Here is a 25,249-nt window from a genome sequence, read left to right on the forward strand (position 1 = left end):
GCATATTTACCCATAGGAAGGGAGAGCCTTGTCTTAGGCCCCCAGACCCCGGCGCCTGTGCCCGTCTCCGTCCGCGAGCCATCTGTGTACCATGTACAGCCTCCAGACTTAAGATGGGCCCCAGCATCCGCAGCCCACTCCTCCCTTGTGGGTATCACCACTGTAAATTTATAATTCAAATTAAAGCTAGGCTTCATCAGATTCCCGATCATCATTGTCATAGGGCAAGTCTGGTGGAGCCTTGTAAGAATAGAGGCATGACCTCTATTCGGGTTTTTGAAGGACCATCCTCCGAGTGACCAGAGGCGAAAGGCACTCATTCCCGCTATTACATTAACATATAAATGTAAGGGGGGAAAACCTAGGATGGTCTCCATTGCACATAATGGTGTAGTATCCAGTGCCCCTGTTATTCCTAGACACGCAAGTCTTTGGACACTGTTTAATTTGGTGGTCACAGTTTTACTCTCCGAACCTGGCCACCAGACTAAAGATGCATAGGTGATCGTGGGCCGTACAATAGAGATATAGAGCCACTGGACCACCTTAGGTCTTAGGCCCCAAGTCTTCCCGACGGCCCTGCGACAGGCCCACATAAGCCTTATCCACCTTATGATCTATATGTTTCTTCCAACTCAGTCTTGCCTCAAGGATTACCCCTAGGTACTTAACTGAGGTTGTCTTAACTAATTTTTTCCCAAATAGGAAAGGCTCTGACAGTCCGTCTAGCCGCCTCCTCCTGGTAAATACCACGAGCTCCGTCTTATCGGGATTAACCGACAAGTCTGTCTCGTGGCACCATCTTTCCACCCTACGTAAAGAGCTCTGTACGAGCTCGGAAACCGTGCTGGGGAAATTTCTACCGCCATCAGGCTTATGTCATCTGCATAGCCTTGGGCGTATATTCCTCCAACATTTAACCTGGTAAGTAGTTCATCCACTACCAGACACCATAATGTTGGTGATAATACTCCTCCCTGTGGACACCCCCTGTCTATATTAGCTCTCAACATTACAGCGTTGCGCGTAGAGGCGTGCGGCTGTGAGCTTGCATCCGGGAGATAGTAGGTTCGAATCCCACTATCGGCAGCCCTGAAAATGGTTTTCCGTGGTTTCCCATTTTTGCACCAGGCAAATGCTGGGGCTGTACCTTAATTAAGGCCACGGCTGCTTCCTTCCAACTCCTAGGCCTTCCCTATCCCATCGTCGCCATAAGACCTATCTGTGTCGGCGCGACGTAAAGCCCCTAGCAAAAAAAAAAAAAAAAAAGAACATTACAGCGTTGAGGGTAAACAGAACTTGACGGCCCTGCAGTGAGGCCATAATCCATTTTATGAGCATACTGCTCACTCCTCTTCTCTCTAGACTACGTTCTATGGAGCCCTAAGATGTATAGTTAAAGGCCCCTTCTATATCTAGGAATTCAACCATAGCAAGTTGTTGCTGATCCAAGGCACTCTCCAGCCTAGAAACTAGCTGGTGTAGTGCCGTCTCAACCGACTTCCCTGGTTGATACGCATGTTGATGAGAACGCAGGGGAAAGTCCCTTAATACTTTCTCCCTGATATGTCTATCCACCAGTCTTTTCAAGGTCTTAAGTAGAAAAGACGTTAGACTAATGGGTCTATAATCCTTAGGTCTAGTATATGAAGACCTTCCGGGTTTAGGTATATACACCACCTTCGCCTGACGCCACAAGGAGTACACGTACCCCATAGTGAGACAGGCTTTAAAGACTCTGACCAGGTACGGTATAAGGACCCCCCTCCGCTTCCTGAAGAAGTGCCAGGAAGATCCCATCCACCCCTGGGCTTTTGTAAGGGGCAAAGGATTCTAATGCCCACTTAACCCTTCTTGGGGTAACAATCTCTGCGGCTTCCTTCCAGCCACTTTTATCGGGTCTGAAGGATCCGCTCGATTCTACCTCACTACTCGTGACTACCAAACCTGGAAAGTGGGCATCAAGCAGTAAGTTCAGGGTCTCCCTCTCTGTGGATGTGTATCCACCCGAAGGCAACTCCAGTGAATCCAGCCTTGCCCTTCTATCCAAGGTTAAAATTTTATGAAGCCTTGCCGCTTCATGTTGACTTTCATTGGATTCACAAAACTGTCTCCAAGAATTCCTAGAAGCCTTTTTGACTTCTGACTTGTACCTTCTTTGTGATTCTTTGTAAGAATCTAGGCTTTCTTGATCCTGAAGTTCCCTGTATTTATTCCAGAGCCTTCGTGTATTTCTCCTCAGGTGTTCCAGATAACTATTCCACTTGAAGCTTCCTGTTACTCTTTTTGCCTTAACAATAGGGCAGTTTAGCTCATAAGAGATAACCAGTGTCCGTGTGAGAAAACTCATACTGAGCTCCAGCTCCTCTTTGTTTTTAATTATATTTGAGGGTCCTCCCTCCAGTCCCCTCCTCACGTCCTCCCTATAAGACGTCCAATCGGTTCGTCTAGGGTTTCTGTAAGACGGGATCTCTAGGGAGCCCTCTATATAAAACACAATGTGTCTATGATCTGACAAGGAAGGCTCCAAAGAAACCTTCCAGTCTTTAAATTCCTGTATGTTTCCCATGGAACCCAGGGTAAGATCTATGATCCCCTCACTCCTATTATTAATGAAGGTAGGGGTATCACAATGTTCATGATCTCAAGATCAGTTGTACATAGAAATTCTATGAGGTGCTCTCCCCTTCGGTTTGTATATTTACTTCCCCAGATGCTGTGGTGAGCATTGGCGTCACATCCTACTATGAGGTTTAATCCTTGTTTCCTACAGTATATCACCAGTCTCTTGAACTCCTCCGGCGGAGGTGGAGATTCAGAGTCTCCTGGGAAATATGCAGAGCAGACAACCAAGTCTTTTGGCTGTGCGCCCTCTTCATATCTCACTAGGACTGCTACCAGGTCTCTAGTAATGAAGCCTGGTATAGCCCAGGCGTTGTGATCTTTAACTAGTATACATGCTCTAGGCTTCTCCTCTGCTATTCCACTGAATAAAGTGATACCTGCACATTTTAGTCCCATGATATGCCCCTGTCTAAGCCAGGGTTCTTGTATCAGGGCGACCGAAAACCTGCCCTTCTGGATACTTCTAATAAGTACCCTAGAGGCCGCTATACAGTGTTGTATATTTGCTTGTATGAAAGTAATCATTCTTACCTTCATGCAATACTTTACCTTATGCGGTCTCCGGAACGTGCTGCTCCGTCTCCCGCGATGAGTCTTGAGGCTTGGCTGGCCCAGGTTCCTGTCCGGGCTCCTGCTCTTCGCCCCTGTTAGTCTCGGTATTTTCTGTGGTGGGGTTGGTCCTCTGCTTGTCACGCTTGCCCTCCACCAAGGTGAAGGTAGCCACATGCACCCCGCAGAAGATCTTCTTCCCCACCACTTTCTCCATGTCTCTGGAGTCCATGCTGACCACAAGTCGGACACCTCTCTTCTCCTCCTTGCGGTCGTAGACCCTTCCAGCTGGTGGGATTTAAGCCATGGTTCTGGCGTGCCATTCTTCCCAAAAGGACGTTATTGTCCTTTGGTTGTCCTGGTATCCAGACCATGACTCTCTTGTAGGAAAGAAGTTTATCCATGCCCACAATTGTGAGCCTGGCTCCTTCCCACGGTTGTATACCTGTAACAAGACTGGAAAGCCACGCTACAGTCTCGTCGTTCTCGGCTATGATGACGGCCGCACCTCTCGACAGATAGCAATCCAGGAACTGAGGCTTAATGGGCCCCTGCTCCGGAAGCTCGTCTATCAGATTGGTGATAGCCTCTTTCACAGCTTCCACCTGTTTCTCGGTTAGCTGCTGGTCAGGATATCCTACAGGTACTATGGCCATCCTGATCCCAGCTTTAGCTATCCTGGCATATTCCACCTTGGGTTTTTTGCGGGTCTGCAGTTCTTCTTCTGGGGTTGCCCCCGACAGAAGTCGTTTCCCCGCTGGCATCTTAGTGGGTGGGGTCCTCTGTGCCCTAGAAGCAGAGCCCTTTTCAGGGTACCGCCTCTTGTGCCCATTGGATCCCTCCACAGTTGTTACTGTCGTGGTATTAGAAGGCCCCTCAGCTCCCGGAGTTAAGCCCTGTTTGGTCTGCTCCCGGGCCTTTAAGGCCTTCTTATCTCTCCTCTTCTCAGCGCCAGAGCGCTGTTTCTTCTTCTCCTTCTGGACCTGTAGATTGCCCACCTCTTGAGTGAGCCCTCTAACTGTCGAAGATGAACTATCCGAGGGTATTTCCGAAGAGTCCCCTTCGGTTGTTGTTGTAGTGTTTCTCTCGGAGGCCCCAGAAGAGCTCTCCGGTTTATGGATGGCTATCGTATTCATTCAAGTCCCACGAGTATCTAGGGAAATATATGTCCGCCCAGGCAGAGCCCCGCCTACCTGGGTGAGGCTAGTTACTTCGAGAGGGCGCCAAGTATCTGGAAGGCTCCGTTCAAGACACATCTCCCATGTGCCATGCACCCCATCGGCACGGGTCGCATTACACCTTAGGGTTGGGCGGTGCTTTAGCTTCCTCCTCCTTGTATACTGAACGGTTACCCAATGGGGCTCCATTCGGCATCGCAAGAAAGGAGCTACTAGTCCCTCTCGCCACGAAGAGGATCTTCAATTGAAGAGGGTAACCAGAGTTAGCCCCCTACAATTGTAGAAGCACACACGAGGGGGACGACTGGCTGTACAGTAATATCTTGATCATGGATTTCAGAAAGTATAATACAATTTCAAGATCTTTGTTAAAAGGCAAGTCATGTCCTTCTGTTAATTTACAGATATTGTGGAATAGGCTTCTAGTATTCTTACCTGTTTCAGAGAGTGAAGTCATGATGCAATATCTTATACACATGCATATTATGTTTAAAAGCTTGGGAATTTTCTACTCATTGCTTATAATAAGCTTCTAAATTTACAAAGTACAGAACTTATGTTTTCCCATATATACGAGGGTCGAGTCATGAGTCATGGCAACTATTTTTTTCTCGCGAACAGGAGACAACACAGAAAATCTAAGATACGCACTTGCAAATATAGGGCATGTAGTTATGCATAGTGCCGGAAGACAAATTCTGACTTCAGGAGATTCTCGTAGGAAAATGACAGAACACAGGCCATTGGTAAACATTGTTTTATTATGGAATAGACAGCAAATACACAAGACTACGTAAAAAGGATCTTTGAAATAATCACCTAAGGTTTCCACTGTGCGTTGCCAGCATTGGGGCAGGCGCTGAATACCATTCGCTGCATGTGTATCGCTAACATGTGACACCTCTCTCCGAAATGCTGTTACGATGTCCTCTTTGTTAGCAAACTGTTGTCCACGTAATGGCTTCTTGACTATGGGGATTACATCATAGTCACATGGGCTCAGATCCGGCGAATAAGGCGGGTGTGGAAGAACCTCCCATCTCCACCGTTGTAAGCAGCACTGCATGATGGCTGCTGTGTGAGCTGTAGCTTTATCATGTATGGTTATGGCGTTGTCCAAAAGTTCTGGACGTTTGGTTCGCACTGCATGGCGCAATTGGTACAACAAAAAGGCGTTGTAATAAACACGTGAGGAACTGCTATTTTAATATACGATTGTTGCTCCTGCTTGTTGACTTCCATTTTGTGACGCTGTCACTCACACACTGAACTTGGGGGCATGCTTAGACCCACACTGTTGTTTACATACACCATGTAGTGGCATCATACTCAAGTACATAGGGTTACCGTACGTTTCCAAATGCATATCTTAGATTCTCCGTGTTCCTGTTTGTGAGGAAAAAAATAGTTGCCAGGACTTATGACTCGACCTATGTAAAATGACAATTTATATTTGCACTTGCTGCCTCTGTGGATCCGTGGTAGTGTCGGCCTCCGGATCCCAAGATAGCGGGTTCAAACCCGGCAGAGGTAGTCGGATTTTTGAAGGGCGGAAAAAAATCCATTCGACACTCCATGTCGTACGATGTCGGCATGTAAAAGATCTCTGGTGATACATTTGGTATTTACCCGACAAAATTAATTAAATCTCAGCCATAGATGCCCAAGAGAGATCCGGTTTACTCTAGGTCCGCTAGATGGCAGACAGAGTAAACCGGAACGTCGAAATTGACGAGCAGACAGCCAGATGGCGTCAAATCGAAATGTCTGCAAATGGTAGCTGAGGCCATACGATTATTATTATTATTATTATTATTATTATTATTATTATTATTATTATTATTATAATAATATTTGCACTTAAGATTTATTGTTGAGTTGAAACCGAAACCACATGGCGCAACACCACCAAAGGGCCTTGGCCTACTAATCGACCGCTGCTCAGCCCGAAGGGCTACAGGTTACGAGGTGTTGTGTGATCATCATGACGAGACCTCTCGGCCGTTAATCTTGACTTTCTAGACAGGGGCTGCTGTCTCACCGTCAGACAGCTACTCAAATTGTAATCACTTAGGCTGAGTGGATCTTGATCTAGCCCTCAGAATCAGGTAAAAATCCCTGACCTGGCTGGGAATCAAAACCTGGGCCTTCGGGTAAGAGGCAGGCATGCTACTCCTACATTGCAGGGACCGGCTATTGTTGAGTTTGGCGGAGTATTCTTAAGAGAGATCAGTTTGGATACAGGATATATGTATAGGAATGTGTTACCCAGGCACCTCATAATAACTCTTCTTCATTTAAATGTTCATAAATTTAGCCATTGTGACATGAATGATTTTTTGTTGATATTTGGAAATTTCATCATGATCCGTATTGAAGTGGGAGTACAATAAATTGAAATTATTAAGGGTCCACCTATTCAATACAATGACATTTATTAGTGTGAATCAATCACATGTCGTTTACATAAGGTACTAGTTTCAGCACTTATACCGTGCCATCATCAGCCGTAGAATCAAATTAGGCAATCACAAACAATTTAAAACACATTATAACACCTGCATAGATGAATATTAAATAAAATTATGGTACAAGATGATGTTGCACTCTAATATAAAATCCCTTTAAAAATGATGATGACTCCGTTGTTTTATACACATAGTGCATAGTCCAGCTTGTATATTTCTTTAGTCTTGTTGAATATAAGCTGCAGAATTTTATATTGTCATGTGAGGTTAACACTTGTTTAATCTGTGGTTTAGGTGGTTCCGAAAGAATAAACAGTCATGTGATGGTCTTAGTTTGACCCAAAAATTGATTCCCATTTCAATATATGGTTTGGAACCTGAAGAAGAAATTAAAAGCCAATTTAGGCAAAAGTTAAGAAGGAAGGAAGGAATGAAATGAAATGACTAGAAATGACTAGAAACAAACTCACCTTGAGCAGCTTGTTTGACCAGCAGACGGAGCTGGACTGATCACAAGGTTAAGGAACGTGGAGGAGGGAGGAGGGAAGGGGTGGAGGAGGCTAGTGGCTGTACGTCGCACCGACAGGTCTTATGGCGATGATGGGATAGGAAAGGGCTAGGAGTGGTAAGGAAGCGGCCTTGGCCTTAATTAAGGTACAGCCCCAGCATTTGCCTGGTGCGAAAATGGGAAACCACAGAAAACCATCGGGCTGCCGACAGTGGGATTCAAACCCACTATCTCCCGGTTGCAAGCTCACAGCCTCGCGCCCCTAACTGGTGGATGGAAGAGGAGCAACTGTCGGGGAGCTAGGGTGGAGCGGAAGGATGATGTAGTGGATGTAACTGATGGGGATGTATATTACGTATGGTTTGAAAGATCAAGTTGTTTTTTGGGAGTGTTAATATTTTTTAGCCAATTAATTAAGAAATCAAAAAGAACATTGGATCTCTCAGAAATTTCATTCAAATTATAATTAGGATTGAAATATTGATCGCAATGAATAAAACAATTTTCAATAATGAATATTGAATTTTCACGACCACATTGTAATCGAAAGCGACTTTCAACCTATTAGGTCGTGTTACGTACATTTAGTACGTGTTGAAGAGATGTTAAGTACAGAACAAAAATGGCCAACCAGACACCAGTGGGATCCGAACCCACAACCTCCCGATTTCGCGTCGGTTGCTCTACCAATTGAGCTATGGTGGCCTAGGCCATCTTTGTTCTGTTGGAAAGGATCTAAGCTACAGGTTTGGTACTACTACCATCACACTGTAGAGTGCGTTTAAGTTGTCCGTACCAGGCGAGTTGGCCGTGCGCGTAGAGGCGCGCGGCTGTGAGCTTGCATCCGGGAGATAGTAGGTTCGAATCCCACTATCGGCAGCCCTGAAAATGGTTTTCCGTGGTTTCCCATTTTCACACCAGGCTAATGCTGGGGCTGTACCTTAATTAAGGCCACAGCCGCTTCCTTCCAACTCCTAGGCCTTTCCCATCCCATCGTCGCCATAAGACCTATCTGTGTCGGTGCGACGTAAAGCCCCTAACAAAAAAATAAGTTGCCCGTTGAGGGCCAAGTCAATGAATATTGAATTTTCACGACCACATTGTAATCAAAAGCGACTTTCAACCTATTAGGTCGTGTTACGTACATTTAGTACGTGTTGAAGAGATGTTAAGTACAGAACAAAAATGGTCAACCAGACACCAGTGGGATCCGAACCCACAACCTCCCAATTTTGCGTCGGTTGCTCTACCAATTGAGCTATGGTGGCCTAGGCCATCTTTGTTCTGTTGCAAAGGATCTAAACTACAGGTTTGGTACTACTACCATCACACTGTAGAGTGCGTTTAAGTTGCCCGTTGAGGGCCAAGTCAATGAATATTGAATTTTCACGACCCTCAACGGGCAACTTAAACGCACTCTACAGTGTGATGGTAGTAGTACCAAACCTGTAGCTTAGATCCTTTCCAACAGAACAAAGATGGCCTAGGCCACCATAGCTCAATTGGTAGAGCAACCGACGCGAAATCGGGAGGTTGTGGGTTCGGATCCCACTGGTGTCTGGTTGGCCATTTTTGTTCTGTACTTAACATCTCTTCAACACGTACTAAATGTACGTAACACGACCTAATAGGTTGAAAGTCGCTTTCGAATTTTCAGTAATATTCATGATTGGCCCTTTGTTATTTGAAGGATCTCTAAATCATGTTCAATGTCAGTGAACTTATGATTAGAGTTGTGAATATGTTGGCCTATAGCAGAAAGCTTGTTATATCTTACTGCGTTGACGTGCTCTGAATATCTGACCCACGTATGAAGTGCTGCAGTCATTACACTTGAATCTATAGATTCCGGATTTAGAAAATCTGTTGGAGGTATTGATTGATGATGAATTGTGTAAAATTTCTGTAGTCCTGTTATTAGTTCTAAAGAAAATTTTTTGTTTTCAAAAGAGATTGGTAATTTTATAGACATTGCTATGGAAAGTAAAAGTAGATGAAATGGTTGCTTTAGGTTTTTCTTTTGTAAGAGTGGTCTTAAGCTGGTGCCTGAATTTATTGATTATCTGTTCAATAAATGATCTGTTTTAGCCATTAAATTTGGCGATTGTCTTTATAATGTTGAGTTCATTGTTGAGATCTTTCTTTGTCATAAGTATCTTGTAGGCACGGTAAACCATGCTATTATAAGCTGCCGTTTGTGTGTTTTGGGATGTATGGAGTCTTGACAAATGGTGTTAGCAATTTGTGTATGTTTCCTGAAAATTTTATACGACAGAGCAAGAGGGTTTCTAAGAATAGTTAAATCTAGAAAATGAATTACTTTATTATTTTCGGACTCAAGCGTAAATTTAATATGGGGGTTCCTGCAGGGTGAAGGTTGCATTCTTGATTTCTTCATTCATAGTGACAAATGTACCGTCTACGTATCTAGCCCATATAAGAATATCTAGATAGGTGTTGTTATTTAATTTTGTATATTCGAAAAAGTCTAAGTAAATGTCCGCTAGAATTGCCAAAGTGGGTGATCCCATAGCCGTCCATTTTGTTGATAGATGGTTTTATCAAACGTAAGTAAATTATTGTTAATGACTAGTTTCAGAAGAGAAATGAAATCTTGTATTTCAAGTTTGCTGAGAGAACTATGTTTGTTTAAGTTATTTTCAATAATGGAGAAGAGCTTTGTTGCAGGTATGCTTGGATACATATTTACTATGTCGAAAGAATGAAGAGATTACTAAGCTCTTTTATGAAGTATGGTATCACTAACCATTCGTTTACGAGACTATGAAAAAAATTCCACATCTCTTACAATTACTTTATTTAAAACTTAATAACTAACCCAGCATGTAATACATTCTATGTACAGACAGATTTTTCCATTTTTTCACAAACTCGTGTCATTTCAACACTCAGCACACATTGTTGATCGGTGGTCACCACACATGGCTCGATATCAAACAGTACAATAAAAGCGTGTCATTCTTCGTAGCTTTGAGGGACAAAATGTACATATTTTCTTTTTGTCAAATTGTGCTTGGTCTGGCCTGTGTACTATATGGTTTTCATTGAGAATCTCGCAGATCATACCACGTAATGACCACTGCAAAGTTGGTTATGTAAGGCGGAGCTGGAGGTGAGGTCTAATCAGGTCACCGCTTAACTGTTGCGCGAATGCCCCTCTCGAGATAGGCTTTTCTCCCTTTTGGAGGATGTTGTGGCAGAACAAAATCGATCTATTCACTAAGAACATATTGATCATAGTGAAGAATACACACTGAGGCCAGCGCTCGGTCTTTCTACCGCAGTTCATACTGCAACACGTTTGTACGAAAGAGTCTGTTGCACCTTTTGTTTCATTAAAAAATTCAATTGCTGCAGGTTTGTCACAGTTATCCCTTATTTCTATGTCCTCGCGTGGATTGCAGAACGGCTTTCCCTTGCTTTGGTTTGTACGATACAAGAGTTTTTGATCCATCAAAACAAAACATTGACGTGCTGATTTTTCTCTTCTTCACTTCAAGGAGCTCAGGAGGTATCTTGCAATTTTCTTTCGTATTGTTCCTACAACTGTCAGAGAGTAAGGTGGTTTCAAAAGGTCTTCAGTCAGTGGGACGGAGGTAAACCAATTATCCATGGTTACATTCCTATTCGAACCATGGATGGTCACAGTCAGTTCTTTTACGAAATAATGAGCGAGTGGTTGACCAGACATATTTGTATTTTCCCCCAAATATGGCTTTGCGTCAATCATATATTTGGTCCCGTCGTCGTTCAGCATAACAATCTTAATTCCACATTTTGTGGGTTTGTCAGGGATGTACATCCTGAAAGGATATCGTCCACGAAACCCAACGAGTTGTTCGTCAGTGGCTGTGTAACTTCCTGGTTTGTGTGACAGTCTCAACAGTTCTTGATAAACTCATCCCACATTTCTTGAATGGCTGCAAACTTGTCACTCATTCTTCTCTCTACCCTAGTAGATTTATCATCAAATCTAAGGCACTTCAACAGAAAATCAAAACCCTCACTTGACATTGTCGCCTTATTTCTGTAACCACAGAAAGTTGGATCAAACAGCTCTCTTGTAGGAAGATGATTGGTTTTCATGGTTGCTGATGACGCCAGTATACCAAAAAGAGCACTGATTTCTTCCCTGCTTGTTTGAGAAATTGTTGCACTATCTGTAGCATAGTTACAACTCTGAACTTGTATTTCCTCATTTGTATGTTGTACCAGTTTATCTAAAATGAAATCGTTAAAGAATAAAGAAAATGATTCCATGGATGTTGGAACATTTCTGGCATCTCCTAAAGGGGTTTGCTTTATATGAATTATGTTCCTGGCGGGTGTCCGGGTATTACAGTTTCTCGATGGAAGTGCTGACCATTTGTGTTTACTTCTCTCCTGTAGATAGGTCTTATTAGGGACAACAACATCTGGATGCCTAGCACTGGAAACAATCGGGGTTGAATTGCTATTAGTCGAATCAGGGTCCTCATCGGAGTATATTGGTTCAGGATCACGTCTTCTCTTTTTTTCCTGGCTCATCAGAATCATAGGAATTATCTAACTGCGGGTTATATTCTGGTTGTAAGTCTCATATTTTATCCCGTATTGGCTCAACACACCTAAGGTTAAGTTATGAGTAGGTTCCCACTTTCCAATACTTATCAATTTATATATAATAGTTCTATTAATTATATAATATAAACCAGCTTAATCTCTAGGACATGTTTCGTTCCGATTATGGAACATCTTCTGCTAAAAGGTTTGACAAAATGACAAGACAATTAAAACACATTGATAGTTATGATGATACAATAGCTAAAAGATTTGACGAAATGGGACGAAAATTAAAACACTTATGATAATTATGATGATAAAATGTTCATTCACGTTGGTTAAATATTTCTACAAGTCAGTGTCCAAGTGACGAAGTAAAATCAGCGATAAGGTTCTTCTTTATGTTGGAGACGTGTACAAATGTTAATCTTGAAGATAAAATTAGAGATATACAAGATTTTCTTAACGTATAGTTATCGGGGGAGCTCTTGATAAAACAACTGTAGTTGAAGTTGTGTTGCAATTGGACTATTAAAATGAGTCTGAAACGAGAAAAGAATGAGTAAAAAGGACGATATTTTAAGGAGAAAACCTTGTAAAAATGTATGTTCGCGAGAATAAAGGATAATGGAGTTGATTACCTTATAGTCGATCGTGTCGTATTTGACGTCCTCCCTTACGCTGTGTCGTTAACTGACTGAGTCCTGTGTACGTATGTCAGGCACCTGCGGTGAGCGGGCAATATCGGAAGGAGAGGTAGGTGAAGTGAGGAAAGCGGGTGAAATGTTGTGGAGGGTGGAGCTAACTGAGGAGTGGCGCTATGATAGGCTAGGGGAAACGGACGGAAAAGTAGGGGGAATATTGTATACGGTGGAGCTAATCGGAAGGAGGTGTGTTGGTTGTTTTTTGGGATCCTTTTTGATGGTTTTACTAGATGAGTCTAATTTGGTAGCCTCTTCTAAAAATATATTGATATTTTCCATGATTTCATTAATATTCTGCTTGGGATTTTGTTTCTGATCAATCTCAATATAGATATTTTCAAGAATATTCATTAATTTGCCTTTGTTTAACGTTCGTAGAATGGTCAAGCCCCTTTCTATCGATGTAAAAACTGTGTTTGTATTCGGTCATTTGAAGACTCTTAGCCGAGTACTTCCTATGTTTTTCAGCATTAATATGTTCTTGATATCTTACTAAGAAATTACGGCCTGTTTGTCCGACATAAGAATTGGCACAATTTGAGCATTTAAGCCTATATATCCCCCCACGAACCTACTACGATGGCGTAGCAGGGAGAGAGGTGATACTCCCACGTGGCGTGTCCCAGGTGGCGGATAGGGGGGTCCTAACCGGCTTGCCGGCGGACTTGAGGGAAATAAAATACCTCTCGCGGACCAAACACACTACCCCCTGCGGGTGGGGGACGCACATGTAGAATACACCTGCGGTACCCCCTGCCTGTCGTATGAGTCGACTAAAAGGGGCGACCTAGGCGCGGACATGGATTGCGGTTTGGTATAATATGTTGGACCTCCTGTGGATGGGAGGGGTCGAGTACATTCACAGGTAATCCCTGCCTGTCGTAGAAGGCGACTTAAAGGGTCATGTGGCCATGGTCCCCTCTTTATTTTTTATTATTTTTCCGAGGGTCAGATGCAGACCATTCGAAATTTTGATGTGCGTGCTGCTCGGCGATGGAGCTCCTATGTGTGCGACTACGCTCGAAAGCCTGTGCCAGCAACCACCCAGGACGCGGCGGGTGGGAGTGTCATGTACCCGGGCAGTAGTATCCGCCTGACAACGCAGGTTCCCGCACAGCCGAATGCCAGAAGGACATATTCTTATTAATTTTTTTTTTTTTTTCCTATATTTAGTGCTCTGTACACGCTATGGGGTACATGCTATTGCGGGTGACTGGAGGAAGGGAGTCTTAGTGCTCATTGCCTCAGTCATCCCGTATTGGGCATCGTCCAACATCGGACCCCGGGCAGTACCTGCTATGACCAGGTGGGTATTGCCTTGGCTGCTTGGTTCGGCTACAGAGACCCCTGATCGGAGTGGGTGGCATTCGGGGAGGAAGCTATCGGGCATGGCTTCCAAACGAAGTCGGCTCTCTCAAGGTGGTCGCCCACATAAGTCTTTAACTTTTGCTTCCCTGAGAGGTTCAACTCCCTGGGAACATGCGCAGCGTGAAGGAATGGGATCCAGCTTCCCTAGGTTTCTGGTCGCTACCAGAACCGATGGGCACGATTTTAAGCTGGTGAAATCGACCCTGTTTAGTAGACACATCGAAGGCGTCTATGGCGAACTGGAGGAACTTAAGAAAATGCGCAACGGTAGTTTGCTTCTAAAGACTCGTATAGCACTGCAAGCTGATCAGTTGCTTAAGTGCGAGCACTTTGGCGAAATCCCCGTCAAAGTGGAAGAGCATAAGTCCTTGAACCTGGTTCGCGGAGTCATCTTTCACCGCGACCTTATTTTGAACACTGACGACGAGTTGATGGAAGACATGAAGAACCGTGGCGTGACACACGTCCGGCGCATTACGCGCAAGGTCAACGGTGAAGACGTTGCCACTGGTGCCTTCATTGTCTCTTTCAAGTTGTCAGTGTTACCAGAGAAAGTCAAGGTAACAACTTATCGTTGCGATGTGAGGCCGTACATCCCGCCTCCTATGCGATGCTATCAATGCCAGCGATTCGGACATATGGTTCGAATCAGGCTGTATGTGGTACATGTGGACGAGTAGCTCACGGCGCGGAGGAGTGCACAACTCCATACAAGTGCACTAACTGCTCCGGTTTTCATTCTCCTCTGGATCGGAATTGTCCGACATACCTGAGTGAGAAGAAGATCCAGGAGATCAAGACCCTGGATGGTCTTTCCTACCAGGAAGCGCGCAGTAAGTTTAATTCTACGAATACACCTGCCCGTACACTCGACTATAGCTTTATAGCTCAGAGTCTTCCAGGTTCGTCATTCACAACCTCGACACCTGTCCAGACCGCTGCGCCCAAGGCAACTGTTGCTGCTTCCAGCAACGTCGCAAATAGTCAAAGCTCGAAGGGGGAGACCACCCCACCTTCGACCAACCAGAAGTCTGTGCCGGCTGGCAATTCCCAGCCGGCACAGCAAGGGGGCAAGACTGAGTCCCCCCCCTAGGAGGTCGACGAAAGTTGTGCCCCAGCCGGCGGAGGCGGCATCGTCGACCAGGGCTGGGAAAACATCTCCCAGCCCGTCTAAACTAGAAAAGAACAAGGGGAAGAAGAGCGCCCGTCCTGAGTGTTATTCTTTGATCTAACCACTGATGAAGGGAATGGTTGAGATTTCCCCGAAACATGTATGGTTTAATTAATAATGTTTCTTTCATTTAATGAGTGTATTGATCAAGGCGGATTTAAATAAATTATTATAAATAGTTATATTATACACTCGGACTTCCCCTGCGAAGGAGAAGTCATGCCCCCCATCTGGGGGATATGAGTCTGCGCCAGGAGGCACTCCTGCTCCCAAACCTGCGCGCTCTCCTCGTAGGGGACCCGCTCGCGCCCGAAAAGCGTCGAAGTTCTGGGCGGCACCCCTGCCATCTTTTGATGACGGGATGGATGTCGCGCTGTCCTCTACATCTACGGATGTAGAACTAGATAGTGTTTAGGCTTACGAGCATTTTGTCGCTCATAACCTAACACTCCTTTTATAGTCCACACTATGGCACTGTTACAGTGGAATTGTAACGGTTATGATAGGCATATTGCTGAGTTACGTCAGCTTATTAGTGAGTACGCAGCGAGTATAGTCTGTATTCAGGAGACCAATTTCAGACCTGGTCATCATACGGTCTTGAGGAATTTCAAACTATACTCGACAGAACGATACTATGCTCACCGGGCTTCCGGAAGCGTTGGCATTCTTGTACGTTCTGATAGCTACAGCGAAGAGGTTCCATTAAGAACCCCTCTCGAGGCTGTAGCTGTTCGCGTCTTGCTGCCTGTTATAGCAACAGTGTGTAATGTTTATCTTCCACCAGGCCAGCATCTGAACATCAATGATGTCGCTGATCTTATAGATCAGATTCCACCACCCTTCCTCTTATTGGGAGATTTTAACGCCCATCACCCCATATGGGGCTCTGAGACGCCTTGCCCCCGAGCAAGAGAGCTGGAAACACTTCTAACAGATCTGGATTTATGTATTTTGAACACAGGGGAACCAACTCACTTTAGTGTATGTTACGGCACATACTCTCGCATAGACGTTAGTCTATGCAGCCGAACGTTGGTTCCACTGTTTCGGTGGAATGCACACGATGATCTCTGTGACAGTGACCATTTTCCCATCATTCTTACTTTGATGAAACATAAACCCGTCGAGGCTCCCCCTCGATGGATTCTTAAACATGCTGATTGGCCAGAGTACACATCACTAGCTGTCTTTTCGCGGATGTCTCTGGCTCCGGGAATTACTATCCTGATTTCCTCCCTCTGAAGCGGGAGGCAGAACGTCATCACCTTAGTTTTGCCACCCAAGCTTCAGAGGACTACAACGTGCCCTTTACGGAGTGGGAACTCCGCAGCGCCTTAGCGCTTTGCAAGGACACGTCTCCTGGACCGGACAACATCCATAACCAGATGTTGAAACACCTTAGTGATGATAGTTTACTATATCTCCTTCGTGTGTTCAACCGAATCTGGACAGAGGGTGAGTTTCCGTCTCAGTGGCGAGAGGGCATAGTCATCCCTGTCCTCAAGCCTGACAAAGATACTAAGTATGCAGGAAGTTACAGACCTATTTGTCTTACAAATTGCCTGTGTAAGCTATTTGAGAGGATGGTAAATCGCAGACTCGTGTGGTGTCTGGAGAAACAAGGACTCTTGTCCGAGTACCAATGTGGATTTCGATCCGCTCGATCCACCACAGACCACTTGGTACGCCTGGAGAGCTCTATGCAGGATGCGTTTCTCCGCAAACAGCACTTGGTAGCTGTCTTCTTTGACTTGGAGAAAGCCTACGACACCACCTGGAGATATGGCATTCTTTCAGTCCTGCATCAATGGAGATTCCGAGGTAACTTGCCGGTATTTATTGCGAATTTTTTGTCCCTCCGTCTATTCCGTGTCCGAGTAGGGAGGACATATTCGCAATACCACGTTCAAGAAAATGGAGTCCCACAGGGATCGGTTCTTAGTGTCACTATGTTCGCGATTGCCATAAACGGTATTGTCGCTGCTGCTGGTCCAGCCGTAATACCGTCCCTATATGTGGATGATTTTCCTCTGCACTATAGCTCGCGTAATATGGCAGTCGCAGACCAACAGTTACAGCAAGCTATTAGGAGGGTAGAGCAGTGAACCTTAGAGCGTGGCTTTCGTTTTTCCACCACAAAGACCTGTGTTGTCCACTTTTGTCGCCAACGTTCTCTTCACCCTCCTCCTGAACTTTATTTAGGAAATGTAGCTATACCTGTAGTTGACACTTACCGATTCCTCGGGCTCCCTTTCGATAACAAATTATCGTGGGAGCCACATGTGCAGCAGTTGAAAGTGCAATGTGCTAAGAAGCTTAATATCCCGAAGTTTCTTAGCAGCACTTCTTGGGGGGCTGACCGCACGGTGCTCCTACGATTCTATAGGGCACATATATTATCTCGCCTAGACTACGGCAGTGCAGCATATGACTCAGCAAGACCAAGCGTTCTTGCGAAGCTAAACAGCTTTCACCACAGCGGGGTTAGGTTGGCAACGGGTGCTTTTCGTACAAGCCCCATTGCGAGTCTCCTCGCTGAGTCTGGTGTGCCGCCTTTACACCTGAGGCACCAGCAGGTGCTTCTTTCCTATGCTGCAAATTTGCGACAGACGCCACTTCATCCAAGCTATCCTTGCGTGTTCAACAATGGCAACCGTTTGTTGTATGCTGCATGTCCTCGTGCGACGCGGCCGGTCGGGATACACTTGGATAGCAGTTATGAATTTTTTGACGTACCTTTGGTTCCTTGCCTTGTCAGACAACCAAGTGGGGTACCTCCGTGGGTTGTACGACGACCTAAAATCATCCTCTATTTGCACACTGGCCCGAAAGGAGACACGGACCCTTCGATTTATCGGAGGCTCTACCTGTCCGTTGTTGGCCGCTATCCAGGTTCCGTCGTCGTCTACACGGATGGTTCAAGGACAGATACGAAGGTGGGCTGTGCGTTCGTTGTCGGAAATGATAGGTTCCTTTTTGCTCTCCCGGAAACCTGTAGTGTGTACACAGCAGAGCTTTATGCTATCAGTGGAGCTCTGCGGTACGCACTGTACAATGAGCGCCGACACATTCTTGTGTGTACTGACTCCTTGAGCTCGCTCCAGTCTATTGATACCCGTTTCCCTCGGCACCCTCTGGTGCAGCGGATCCAGGACCTGCTGGCCGGTGTTCGGATGCCGGCACCAGAATTACTTTTCTTTGGCTCCCAAGCCACATGGTCATCGAGGGAAACGAGTTTGCAGATCGGGCTGCCAAGGAGGCAGTTACACTGGCCCTGTTGCCTTTGAAGGTTCCAGCAAGTGATATTAGCTCTCAGCTGAGACATCTGGTCATGTCTCATTGGGAGATGGAGTGGCAGGCCATTCCACTTCCCAATAAGCTGAGAGCGATAAAAGGCGCAACGAAGGTATGGAGGACTTCCCTTCGGGCTTCGTGAAGGGAAGCCGTGGTATTATGTCGTCTTTGGATCGGCCACGGTATCATAACTCACTCGCATCTTTCGAAAGGAGAACCCCCTCCGGTGTGTACCTGCGGCGACCATCTTACCGTGGTACACATCCTTACGGAGTGTATGGACCTGGTCGATCTTCGCCGTAGTCTTAACCTTCCGGGTACCATCTCCCTTATCTTGCGAGATAACGAGCAGTCAGCAGACCTCGTCATCCGCTTTATGAGGGATAGTGGTCTGTTTTACCGTGTCTAGTGATGTCCTTTGTCTTCGTGTATTTGTTTCCATTGCGCTTTTAACCTATTGACTTCATTTTAGTTTGTGTTGCGTATTTTAATGTGTTATTTTAACGTCTAATGTAAATGAAGTATCTATATATGCATCACCAGGCAATGCCTTATTCCTTTTCTCTCAGTATTTTCTATTATTTTATTAGAAATAAGGCATTGCGAATTAGATCCACTGCTGTTTTAATCTCATACCCATTTTTTCATCACCATATTTTTAACTCTGGTTAGTGGATACATTTTAAAGTTTTAAAATTTTAAATATCATGTATCATGTCATCCATCATGTTCCATTAGGGGCCGATGACCTTCGATGTTAGGCCCCTTAAAACAACAAGCATCATCATCATCATCATTTGTATATCCCCAAATATAAATGTTTGTTATTACTTGCAATGCTTTGATGATTAAAAATTAAACGTTGATTGTTGTTTGATTTTTACTCATTCTTCAGTTTATGGACCGTAGTTGAATCAAGGTCTAAAAATGTTTTAAAACACGAAATATTTCATTATTGTAAATCGCTCACCAAATTTATTGAGCTTACTACTGTATGTCCACAGGGACATGAATCAACTTGAGAACTGTTATTGAGCATTCAGTATATGTTTGACTCGCAAGTCTTCAACTTGTTCAATAAGGTTTTATTAGGTGTCATTGTTTTAATGTAGATCTCATAGGGTTTTATATCACGCACAATTCAATATCTATCATGAGTTTATATAATTTGTCTATTTTCCGATTTATTTGTACAGCAGAAGATGAAGCAAAAAAATGCGTGGAAACTAGTACTGTACATAATTAGAATGTTGTAATTACACCTATAAACAACATTATTATTGTATTGAATAGGTGGACATTAAAAGTTAATTCATTGTAGACAATTCAAGGCTAGGAGGACTGACCTGTTATCCATCCATTTCATGGTGCACATATTTCCATCTTCTCTCACAAATTCATCGCAGGACCTTCTTTCTCTCTTCCGCAGGTCTTTATCTTTGTCTTTGTCACTGAAAAGTTGATTTCACAAAACTGTTAATGCGGCTTGTGAGTATCGTACCTGTGGCAAAAATGTGTTTATCAAGAAGTGGGATTGAGGTGAAGTATCTGTCACAATAAACTACATGTTCACTTGGCATTCATTCTATACTCCACCAGTTTTACTACAGTTGACCCTCCAATACCCAAATTAGGGGAAGGCTGGCCATTAGGCCAAAATATAGTGCCAGTCCATCTGGGGTTTCAAGAACAAAATTCTTAATACCAGCTGGATGTGGTTGTTTTTTACAAACTGTCTCAGTGACATTGTTCCGGTAAATGGAATCATCTGCGTATCTACTGACAGATTACGTGAAACTGGAAGGGTCAAGCACTTCATACGAACAGTATAAAGTATCGACTGTACCTTCCACAATTTACGAAGCATGTTTTTTAAGTAAGGTCCGTTTGAAAATAAGTACACAACGAAAGGTTATTTCAAGAAAGTAAAGTTATTTTCAGAAAGTACATACTTCACTCTATTTTTCAACATAGTTGCCAAGTTTGTTCAAACACTCATCATACCTCGTAACCAATTTTAAAATACCCTCTTCATAGAAACTTGCCGCCTCCTCCGATAACCAAGAGTTCACTGCCGTTTTCACGTTGTCATCATTGTAATGGCTGCCCCTGAGGTGATGTTTGAGGTGGAGGAACAGATGGTAATCACTCGGCGCAAGATCAGGGCTGTAGGGTGGGTGGTCTAGAACTTCCCAGCCAAAACTGTCCAATAAATCGCGGGTATGACCTGCAGTGTGAGATCTTGCATTGTCATGGAGAAGGACAATTCCCATTGTCAGCATGCCGCGTCTTTTCTTTTGAATCGCTCTGCGTAGCTTTCTCAGGGTTTGGCAGTATGCTTCTTCATTGATAGTGGTTCCTCGTTGCATGAAGTCGATCAACAAAACCCCATGCCTATCCCAAAACACTGACGCCATGATTTTGCACTAGGACAGAGTCTATTTGGCCTTCACCTTTATAGGCGAGCGTGTGTGCCTCCATTCCTTGCTCTGTTGCTTCGATTCGGGCATGATATGCGAAACCCATGTTTCGTCTCCAGTCACGTTTTGACTCAAGAAGCCGCCTCCTTCTTTGTCATAACGAGTCAAGAACTTCATCGCACACTCAAATCTTTGCTTTTTGTGGTCCTCTGTTAGGAGTTTCAGGACCCGACGGGAGCACAGTTTTCTCAACTTTAGGTGTTCAGAAACAGTGTTGTAAAGCACTGATCTTGACACGTCAGGAAATTCGTTTAAGAGACCTGTTATTGTGAAGCGCCTGTTCTCACGAATCTTCGCTTCAACTGAAGCCACCAAATCGTCTGTAATCAAAGAAGGGCGACCGGAGCAGTCCTCATCGTGGACGTAGTCACGGCCATCTTTGAATTGTCGTACCCACTTACGTACTTTGCTTTCACTCATAACAGTATCACCGTACACTTTGCAAATCTGTTGATGAATTTCTGCAGCAGACAGGTTCCTTGCTGACAAAAACTGTATCACTGACCGAACCTCACACGCGGTGGGCAAGTTGATAGTCTTAAACATTTGGAAAGCACAGAACAGAACTGTACAGGTTAGCTACAGAGCTGAAACTGAGCACAGTTGTTCCCAAGGCATGCCGGTACACAGCGCACGCGCTCAGTGCGATATGCGCGTGAACTACTAGTGTCTACAACAAAACGGACCTTACTTAAAAAACACGCCTCCTATTTTCCTGTTTTTTATTTATCTGAAATACCTAAATTATCTACAAAATACAGATAATGCAGTCTCTGGAAATGACTTGTTACTGCAGGTACAAACCTTGACTATAGTACATCCAAAATCCAAGACATTTCATGCATCCTGTAATAATATATGCCCCACATATCTGACATATCTGCTGTGGTCTTTGATTATCCTGCAAGGCTCTGATATTATCTTGTTCAGCTAAAATCTTCCACTCTTCATCAAAAAAAATACTGCTCGAAGTACCTTAGTGGTGTCCATATTTCCCTCCCTCCCACACACCATGCTTTCTCAGGTAAATCCTTCACTTTGTCAGCAAATTGCTGCCACTTCCATTTCATCTTCCTTAGCATGGTAGACTTTGATGTGCAGGGGATGCATATATCTTCAGGTTCTTCTGGTTCAGGTGATGATTCAGAATTTTCTTCAGAAGAAACAACATCCCACACTGGATCATCAAAAACTCATCATCCGATAAAACATCATGTCCTCATCTCTGATTGGTTTCCTGTAAAATAAACAGATTAAAGGAATACGATGATGATGATGATGATGATTATTATTATTATTATTGTTGTTATTCTTCTTCTTCTTCTTCTTCTTCTTCTTCTACTACTTCTTCTTGTTGTTGTACCGTGAGGTACACCTCAACACCGCAATTCAAAACTAGCGCCTAAACGAAGAAATCAGTGAGACTGAAACAACACCAACTTGGAACTTTAATCAGAAGATGTCGCCAATAAAATATTATGTAATTTTGTTATTATGCAGTTGCATAACTTGAGTGAATTTCTCCGTGGTTTGTTTGCCATTCATCAAGAAGTTTGGACATTTTTTCCACAGATGACACTACAAAAACTATGGTCATGCACCCTGGTGCGAAGTGAAAGAACTTATGATTTGAAGAAGTTTTGTATTTCTAGGTTTTTGGTAACTGTTTGATGCTCATTTATTTTTGGGTTGGCAATTCTTCCTTTTTTTTTTTTTTTTCCCCTGCCAGTTTTGAATCTAGCCAATCCCTAATTTATGTAATTCCACGAACCTACTACGATGACGTAGCAGGGGGAGAGGGGATAGTCACGTGGCGCGTCCCAGGTGGTGGATAGGGGGGTCCTAACCGGCTTGCCGGCAGACTTGAGGGAAATAAAATACCTCTCGCGGACCAAACACACTACCCCCTGCGGGTGGGGGACACGCATGTAGAATACACCCACGGTATCCACTGCCTGTCGTAAGAGGCGACAAAAAACGGCGACCTGGGCGCGGCCATGGATTGCGGTTTGGTATAATATGTTGGATCTCCTGTGGATGGGAGAGGCTGAATACATCCATAGGTAATCCCTGCCTGTCGTAGAAGGCGACTTAAAGGGTCATGTGGCCATGGTCCCCTCTTTATTTTATTATTGTTTTTTGAGGGTTGGATGTAGACCATTCCAAATTATTGATGTGCGTGCTGCTCGGGGATGGAGCTCGTATGTGTGCGACTACGCTCGAAAGCCCGTGCCAGCAACCACCCAGGACGCGGCGGGTGGGAGTGTCATGTACCCGGGCAGTAGTATCCGCCTGACAACGCAGATCCCCGCACAGCCGAATGCCAGAAGGACATATTCTTATTATTTTTATTTATTTTTTCTTATTTTTAGGGCTCTGTACACGTAATGGGGTACATGCTATTGCGGGTGACTGAAGGAAGGGAGTACTAGTGCTCATTGCCTCAGTCATCCCGTATTAGCCATCGTCCAACATCAGACCCCGGGCAGTACCTGCTACGACCAAGTGGGTATTGCCTTGGCTGCTTAGTTCGGCTACAAAGACCCCTGATCGGAGTGGGTGGCATTCGGGGTGGAACTATCGGGCATGGCTTCCAAACGAAGTCGGCTCTCTCAAGGTGGTCCCCACCTAAGTCTTTAACTTTTGCTTCCCTGAGAGGTTCAACTCCCTGGGAACAGGCGCAGCGTGAAGGAATGGGATCCAGCTTCCCTAGGTTCCTGGTTGCTACCAGGACTGATGGGCACGATTTTAAGCTGGTGAAGTCGATCCTTTTTAGTCGAAACATCGAAGGTGTCCACGGCGAACTTGAGGATCTCAAGAAAATGCGCAACGGTAGTTTTCTCATGAAGACTCGTACAGCAGTGCAGGCTGATCAGTTGCTTAAGTGTGACCACTGTGGTGAAATCACCGTCAAAGTGGAGGAGCATAAGTCATTGAACCTGGTTCGCGGAGTCATCTTTCACCGCGACCTTATTTTGAACACTGACGACGAGTTGATGGAAGACATGAAGAACCGTGGCGTGACACACGTCCGGCGCATTACGCGCAAGGTCAGTGGTGAAGACGTTGCCAATGGTGCCTTCATTGTCTCTTTCAAGTTGTCAGTGTTACCAGAGAAAGTCAAGGTAACAACTTATTGTTGCGATGTGAGGCCGTACATCCCGCCACCTATGGGATGCTATCAATGCCAGCGATTCGGACATATGGTATCTCGCTGTTCGAATCAGGCTGTATGTGGTACATGTGGATGAGTAGCTCATGGCGCAGAGGATTGCACAACTCCATACAAGTGCACTAACTGCTCCGGTTTTCATTCTCCTCGGGATCGGAAGTGTCCGACATACCTGAGTGAGAAGAAGATCCAGGAGATCAAGACCCTGGATAGGCTTTCCTACCAGGTAGCGCACCGTAAGTTTAATTCTACGAATACACCTACCTGTACACTCGACTATAGCTTGATAGCTCAGAGTCTTCCAGGTTCGTCATTTATAACCTCGACACTTGTCCAGACTGCTGCGCCCAAGGCGACTGTTGCTGCTCCCAGCAACGTCGCAAATAGTCAAAGCTCAAAGGGGGAGACCACCCCACCTTCGACCAACCAGAAGTCTGTGCAGGCTGGCAGTTCCCAGCCGGCACAGCAAGGGGGGAAGACTAAGTCTCCCCCCCCCTAGGAGGTCGATGAAAGTTGTGCCCCAGCCGGCGGAGGCGGCATCGTTGACCAGGGCTGGGAAACCATCTCCCAGCCCATCTAAACTAGAAAAAAGGAAGGGGAAGAAGAGCGCCCGTTCTGAGCGCTCTCGGACTTCCCCTGCGAAGGAGAAGTCATGCCCCCCATCTGGGGGGTATGAGTCTGCGCCAGGAGGCACTCCTGCTCCCAAACCTGCGCGCTCCTCGTAGGGCACCTACGCTCCCCCGACAAGCGCCGAATTCTGGGCGGCACCCCTGCCATATTTTGATGACGGGATGGACGTCGCGCTGTCCTCTACATCTACGGATGTAGAAGTAGATAGTGTTTAGGCTTACGAGCATTTTGTCGCTCATAACCTAACACTCCTTTTATAGTCCACACTATGGCACTGTTACAGTGGAGTTGTAACGGTTATGACTGGCATCTTGCTGAGTTACGTCAGCTCATTAGTGAGTTCGCAGCGAGTATAGTCTGTATTCAGGAGACCAACTTCAGACCTGATCATCATACGGTCTTGAGAAATTTCAGACTATACTCGACAGAACGGTACTATGCTCGCCGGGCTTCCGGTTGTGTTGGCATTTTTGTACGTTCTGATACCTAGAGCGAAGAGGTTCCATTAAGAACTCCACTTGAGGCTGTAGCTGTTC

General features: G+C 45.0%; 1 long non-coding RNA gene across 1 annotated transcript in view; it reads left to right on the top strand.

The window, feature by feature from the left end:
* The window catches only part of LOC136872473 (uncharacterized), a 190,478-nt gene that overhangs the window by 18,550 nt on the left and 146,679 nt on the right, over positions 1 to 25,249 (top strand). The window lies entirely within an intron of this gene.

Source organism: Anabrus simplex, chromosome 4 (genome assembly GCF_040414725.1).
Source record: "Anabrus simplex isolate iqAnaSimp1 chromosome 4, ASM4041472v1, whole genome shotgun sequence".
In the NCBI taxonomy this organism is placed as follows: Eukaryota; Metazoa; Arthropoda; class Insecta; order Orthoptera; family Tettigoniidae; genus Anabrus; species Anabrus simplex.